Consider the following 7,134-nt stretch of genomic DNA (forward strand, 5'->3'; position numbering starts at 1 on the left):
GCCGGCCGCCGGGGGAGGGGCTATGCTAATGAGCAACGGCCCCCGCCTCCCTCGAGGTACCGCGCGCCCCGTGCCTCAGCGGCATCTGGCCAATCGGCGGTGCTATGCCGAGATGGCGCTATGGCCGGGCGGCCAATCCGAGCGGGAGGAAGGCGGGGCTTGCGCCGGCAGGGCTCCTAGGGCGATGTGACGACGCGGAGGGCGGGGCGGGGGTGCCGCGGTTGCCGTGGTGACGGGATGAGGGGCGGCTGCGCGCCGCGGCGGAGCGGTCCCTGCCGCGCGCCCTTCCCGCCGCCGGCGGCGCGGCTGCCCGAGGGCGGCGGGGGCTGAGGGCGGCGGGGGCTGAGGGCGGCCCCGGCAGCCGGGCGGCGGCACCGCGGTCTCCCGTGCTCGGTTCGGCGCCTGCCGGGCTGCGGGGGGGGGGGGGGGCAGGAGGCTGAGGGCGAACAGCGGGAAGAAGGAGGGGGCGGCGGCGGCGTTCGTCCCTGCGCTGCTCGGTCCTGAGAGACGGCAGCGTCCTGCAGCCTGAGGAGATTTAAAAAGATTTTCGAAGGGCAAGGCGTGAGGGTGGGGCTGCAGGACAGCCGGAGGGGCAGGGGCAGCCTGGCAGCCGCTCAGCCGCAAACAGGGCCCAGAGACGCAAAACCCATGGGAGGAATGGGGGGGGAAGATATGAAAGAGCCTGCTGTGCCCCAGCCTTACCGATGGGAATGGGAATGTGGGGATTTGCATGGCTGGACAGAACAAACAACACAGAAATAATCCGATTTTAGCAGTGCGCTCTGCAGCGGCACGCACCTGTGGTCCTCTCTTTTCTCTGAGAGAGGGGCCTTTCCTGGGCCTTGCCTTTCGCTTGTCGCAGCGCAACAATATCCAACATGTCTCTCTATTGAAGCGTGATAACGCTTAAAAGTGACGAAGCTATGAAACACGTCAGGACCCCGCTCCAGGCAGAACTGATAAAACAGTGAGCGAAACCAATCACATGAAAATGCAGTGAAAGGAGACAAGGTCCTTGCAGTGGTAAAATGGGGTGGATTTCGAAGAGGGGAAAAACGTTTTGTAGCTTCTCATGCAGGAGAGTGAAAACAAATGGGCAGACTTGAATGAATACAGATGAAAACAGGAGCCAGTAAGAGATGGGGTTTTGGTTCGTTCATCAGATCAGTCAGTTTAGGCTAAAAGTGAAGATCCTGTGAGCTAAAGAGGTCAAGCACAGGTTTTTCTATATGGTAAAGACACAGGTCTCGTCCAGCGGTGATGGTTATTCCCTCGATGATGAAATGAACTCTGGTGCAGCAGAGTGTCACAGAGGTACACTAAAACTAACCCAAATGAAGGACAAGCTCAAACGACTTTATTTCACAAAACAGCCAAAACCACACAACAGAAACCAAGGAGAAATGGGGGTAAACCCGAATCAATCAACACTCCGATAACATTTAACACTTCACAGGTTCGAGGTGTCAGTCGGGGTATGGTCACTACACGTCAATACACACGAGAGTGATGATCCAAAGTGCGCACACACTCGCTCACTCACAAGGGGGGAAGCTCTGCCTCTCTCATAGGTACCCAGAAGATGCAATCGCTCCCCCGGGGGATGGCCGAGGGCTCACTCAAGGACATATCCAGAAGCAATCACTCACCCAAAGGAGGTGAGGGCACTCGATCCCGGGAAGTCTCCTCAGGCAGCATCCCAGCCCAAGAGGAGAGGTTTCAAACACATACGTGCTGCTCTGAGAAGCCCACGCCAAGGGGGTCTCCGGCGGCACCCCATGTATACCCTGGGTGGGATCTGAGCTGTGGTCATCATAGGTTATGATCCAGAAGCTTCTCTGAAGCCCTGGTGTGTGCGGGATGGTCGGCCCTTGGCCACGGTCTGCGCCTGCCACAAGCACAGGAGAGCATAAAAGGCGCGAAAATGAGGCGTGCAAAGCCGGTGATCACCGTGTTAAATGCCCCGATCTTCATCGGCAGGGGCAGAGTGAACCTGTCACACAGAGGCATCCATAATCACAGGCATCTACCTGTAAAAACGTGTTCACAGCAGGAGCTGCTTTTCCCCAGTTTGAACAAGGGTTATTACAGCTGTCAGCAAGTTTTATATTTAAACCACTTGAGACTGAACCTCTTAAATACATCTGCACTTGATTTCCTGTGTTCAGTTTAGTAATGTTCCCTGTGCCTGCTAAAAATGCCTTTTTTAGGGACTGAGCTCCACCGAATCACTCAGTACATTGTAAGACCAAACTAAAGCATGGGTAACCCTTCCAGGCATTTCATGGTAGAGACCAAACATAAGAAGAACCATAGCCTTTAGATTACTGAAACCAATGCAAACTTTCTAAAGACTAAGAAATGTGAATTGCTGTACATGAACCAGCAACTACTGAAAATAATACCAGAGTAATGCAAGTGCATAGTCAGAACCGTACCAAGGACCAGAGCAAGCCTAAGTGGCTGATAGAAAGAAGAATGGTGTTTAAGAAAACAGACTGAAGCAGAATTATATGAATGAAGATAATGGTATGATGATTTTAAGATTAAAGTAAAATTTCATCTTCTGCTTTACAGCAAACTACCAAAACCCCCTCTTCACCCGCCGTGAATCCTGCTTTATGCAGCTGTAAGGTTACTTGTGTCGACTCGGTGACAACGTGTAAACATAACCCGCTACAGAGCATCAACTTTCTGTCTCATCCAAGTCACCGTGTAGCCACTGTGTCTGAGCAGTAATACGTGACTGGTACGTCGGTGTCTCTTCGGCTGCAGGCTGTAATTAGGTCTCATTATGTGACCAACAAAAGTGCATGCTTGTTCTCCTTCCACCCCAAGAAATCACCTTCTGTTGATGAAATACTCATGCAAAATGTCTTTCACGATTAGGTAATTCATGAGCCATTTTTCTTCATACTCATATTTGGAGTAGTTAGCGCTGGGAACTGTAGCAATTACAGAATTCTGGTTTTGAATGCACCGCTCACAGAGGCACCTGGTCGAGGCTCAGGTGTTCTCAGAACATTTCCATATTTCCAGCCAAGACATCAAAAGTGGATGGCTCTCCACTACCTCTTCATTTGGCTCTCGCTGTCCTGGAAGCTTGACATTTCTTTGTTCTTGATAAAAGCTATCTTTTGTTGCTTACATATTATTGTAAATAAGAAGTTATGTCTGTAGATAGTTAGGCAGAGCTACCGATTTTTTGCTATGGCCTTATTTTCCAACTTTACAAAACAACCTGTTTTTTTCTGTTTTGTATTTATGCTCATTCTTGAACTTCGTTAAGAATTTTCTTTCTAGAATACGAAACTTCTTGCTTCACTTGTGAAGCACTGTCAAGATGACTACTATGAGACATCATCTAATGATTGAATTCTCACAGTGGCAAATATGAACAGGCTGAAACAAGAATTTCTAAAATTCCGTAACAACTTCACAGCCGGGAAATGAAGGCAGCTGAGAAGAGGTTGGAGTTGAGCAGACTTTTCTCTTAACCCTTCTCCAGAAGCAGCTTCACTCAGCGAAATGCTGTTTTCAGGCTGAGACAACCAGCAGTTGGCAGGGCAGCAGTGTGAAACTGGAATAACCAGAAATGGTTGCCTGAACTCCAGGGTATAAAAAATAAATCACTTGATGAAGACTTGGCCAGTTGTGCGGAAGCAGACATCGTATGTATGCCATCTTAAGATGCAGACCCATAAAACACAAGACAGGCCCCTAGTTTGCGGTCACGACTACCGGTACTTGAGGTATCAGACCTATTCCTTATACGCGGCCCAACGGACAAGCATGTGCTGTATGAGACTGAGCCTCGCTGTCCGTGGACATGCTACCCATGATGTAGAGCCTGGTCTCACTGCGCGCCCGATTAATGGTCACCTACCCTCACGGGTAGATAGAGGGAGAAAGTCCACTGTGTAGACTAAAAGATGAAAGAAAAATATCTATCCTTATGTTTCGCTAATCATCATGAGAACAAGAAGAGCCTGGTAAATGTTTGGAAGAGGAAGGTGGTAGGGTTCCTGAAAAATGAGAAGGGTGATTATATGAAACTGCAATCATTCAAAATTAGAGATGCTTTGAGCTTTGAAGCAAGAGGCCAGTTACCTAAAAAGCTGTAATCGTTGTTGCGCATGTATCAGCGGGGGTGTGACGGGGTACAAACCTGTTATCCTTCCTGTGGGGATTTTATTATATTCAGAAGCTGGGTGGTTTAATTAATGTTTCTAACAAATAATGCAGTGCAGTTGGATATTTTCAAGATTGATCACAATGAAGAACTCTGCAGATGTTTCCAGTATGTTTTAAATAAATGTCAAAAAAACAGCTTAATATCTGAGCAACAGCAAAAACATTATCAAATATATATGTAATGCATGAATTGGAAATCAACTAAGAAGTTTTAAATATTCTGCAGCACATCATGAAAGTTCATCCTGATGACATACTGTATTTACAAAGTGTTCAAAGGGATGCTCTGCAATATTTTCTCTCTATCCCAGCAGGAAGATTGTAAATTAATTTGTCTCTTATTAATGCATAATTAGGGAATTAAAGCCAGCAGCTATTATGTTCTTTGCAGTCTGATAGTACAGAATATTTAAGAGGGCTCCTCTCTGGGGGCAAAGCTGTAATGCCGGGGGAGTCCAGGCTGTAATTTGAAGTTATTCGGGCTTGAGGAATACAGGCAACGTACAGGCTGTGGTATAGCCAGTGGCCACATGCCCCCGGTGTCAGCCCCAACAGCTACACCTATAAGCACTCGCCCCCTTCTTGGTTCTGTTTTCCCCGTAAGGTTGGAATTATGCTGTCCATTTTTCTATCATTTTACCTCTTAGATTGCATATCGTGATTTTTTAATATATTATCAATGCGTTTACCTCTTTTTCTTACTATATAGAGTGAGGGAGCATTCAGTCAGTGATATCCATAATCACAAGTCAGCTGACTGGGACGGAAGGAAGGAAAGGGGAAAGGCTAAGTCATTATTTTAAAAAATTACAGTCCTCACACCAGCAGTGACAGAGTTTTGTGGTTTAATCTGATTTTGAAGTTCTGTTCCATAGATGTTTCCTAGTCTTGCCTTGCTGAAGACAGCAGAATGTTTTCACAAGACGCTACAGGCTTATACAGTCCTCAGGCTTGTGGTGTGAAGGTGGCGATGTGGGAATAGGGTTAATAGATAGCAGACAAACTACAGATATACTGAGAAAGGAAAAAGAGGTTAAAGAACCAGAAGACAGAGGTAGGGTAGAGCAGCATATCAATGCTCTAATGGCATTTATTTTAAAAGTCTTTCTTTTTGTGCAGTTACACAGCATTTAACAGAAATGCAGCCTCTGTAATGTCTCTCTCCACATGTAATCCAAATGATTCCTTCTCTTTATGGCAGACCTCGCTTGGATCCCAGAGGCCACTTCTCCCCATCGTTTGCTCAGTGAGCAGTTTGTTTCTGCACAGCTGGAGCTCACATTCACCCAGAAGACAATCGAGTCTTCAAGTTCAGTATGGAGCAGTGCTGAAGCAAGAGGTGCACTAGCTCTATCAATAGAAAAGCAGCTCACATTTGTGTATTCCCATGAGCTGGAATTGCAAATTACACATCAACAATAATCCATCCATGCACTAGAATTTCAGAACAGGTGAGCTCTCGAGGGCAGATAGAAAGGACAAGCCAGACAACCAGAAGGGAACAGCAGAGAGAGCTCAGCAAATACGAAAAAAAATCTTTTGAGACAGGAATTAATCCACATCAACTTTGCTGTGAGTGAACTTTTCCTGCTGTGAAGCAAACTTACTTCCCAAGAGGACTAATTGCCACATACTAAATTCCCCGTGACTTCATAACAAAAATATTGCTTGCCAATACAAGTGTTTTACATATAAATCATTTGACATCTATAAATGTCAAGGATAGGTAAAGTTTATGACTGAAAATTATGGGTTGGAAATGTCAGTAAAAATGGGACGGCCTGTAATTACAGCAAGATGCCTGACCTACAAAACTTGGTGGAGAGAATCCACACAGCTGGCAAGTTCCATTTAGCAGTTTTTTTGGTTGTTTGATTGGTTGTTTTATAAACCAGAGATTGTCTCTTTAGACTGTAGGAGCATGTGGTAAAAATTTCTGAAAATTCATCATCTCAAGATGCAGAGAAGTTCTTCCACTCAGTTCTGTATATTTTCCCTGCCATCCATCTTCCCTGTTTCTTTTCAGTCTTTTCTGCATTTACTCTAATTTTTCATTAGGAGGTGCAATTTCTTCTTAATCTTTAAAAACTGGAAAAAGCACTCCTAGACAAAATACTCTTTTGGATCAGAGGACTGATTATTTTCCTCTGAAGTCCAAGCTTAATTTAGTGGCACTTCTAATCTCTTATTTCACCTCCTTGAGGATACTAATTTTTATAGCGATTCATCCTGACCAGCTGAGGATATCAGAGGCCACTTTCATAGAATCACAGAATCATAGAATGGTTTGGGTTGGAAGGGACTTTAAAGACCATCTGGTTCCAACCCCTCTGCCGTGGGCAGGGACACCTTCCACTAGACCAGGTTGCTCAAGGCCCCATCCAGCCTGGCCTTGAACACTTCCAGGGATGGGGCATCCACAACTTCTCTGGGCAACCTCTTCAGTGCCTCACGACCCTCACAGTGAAGAATTTCTTCCTTCTATCTAATCTAAATCTGCCCTCTTTCAGTTTAAAGCCATTACCCCTTGTCCTATCACCATGTGCCATTGTAAAAAGTCCCTCTCCAGCTTTCTTGTAGGCCCCTTTCACGTAATGGAAGTCTGCTCTAAGGTATCCCTGGAGCGTTCTCTTCTCCAGGCTGAACAACCCCAACTCTCTCAGCTTCTCCTCATAGGAGAGGTGCTCCAGCCCACGGATCATTTTTATGGCCCTCCTCTGGACTCACTCCAACAGGTCCATGGCCTTCTGATGTTGGGGGCCCCAGAGCTGAACGCAGCACTCCAGCTGGGCTCTCACCAGCGTGGAGTAGAGGGGGAGAATCACCTCCCTCGACCTGCTGGCCACGCTTCTTTTGATACAGCCCAGGATACCGTTGGCCTTCTGGGCTGCAAGTGAACATTGCCGGGTCATGTTGAGTTTCTCATCAACTAACACCCTA

This window comes from Platalea leucorodia, assembly GCF_965183815.1.
Source record: "Platalea leucorodia genome assembly, chromosome: 1".
Taxonomy (NCBI): domain Eukaryota; kingdom Metazoa; phylum Chordata; class Aves; order Pelecaniformes; family Threskiornithidae; genus Platalea; species Platalea leucorodia.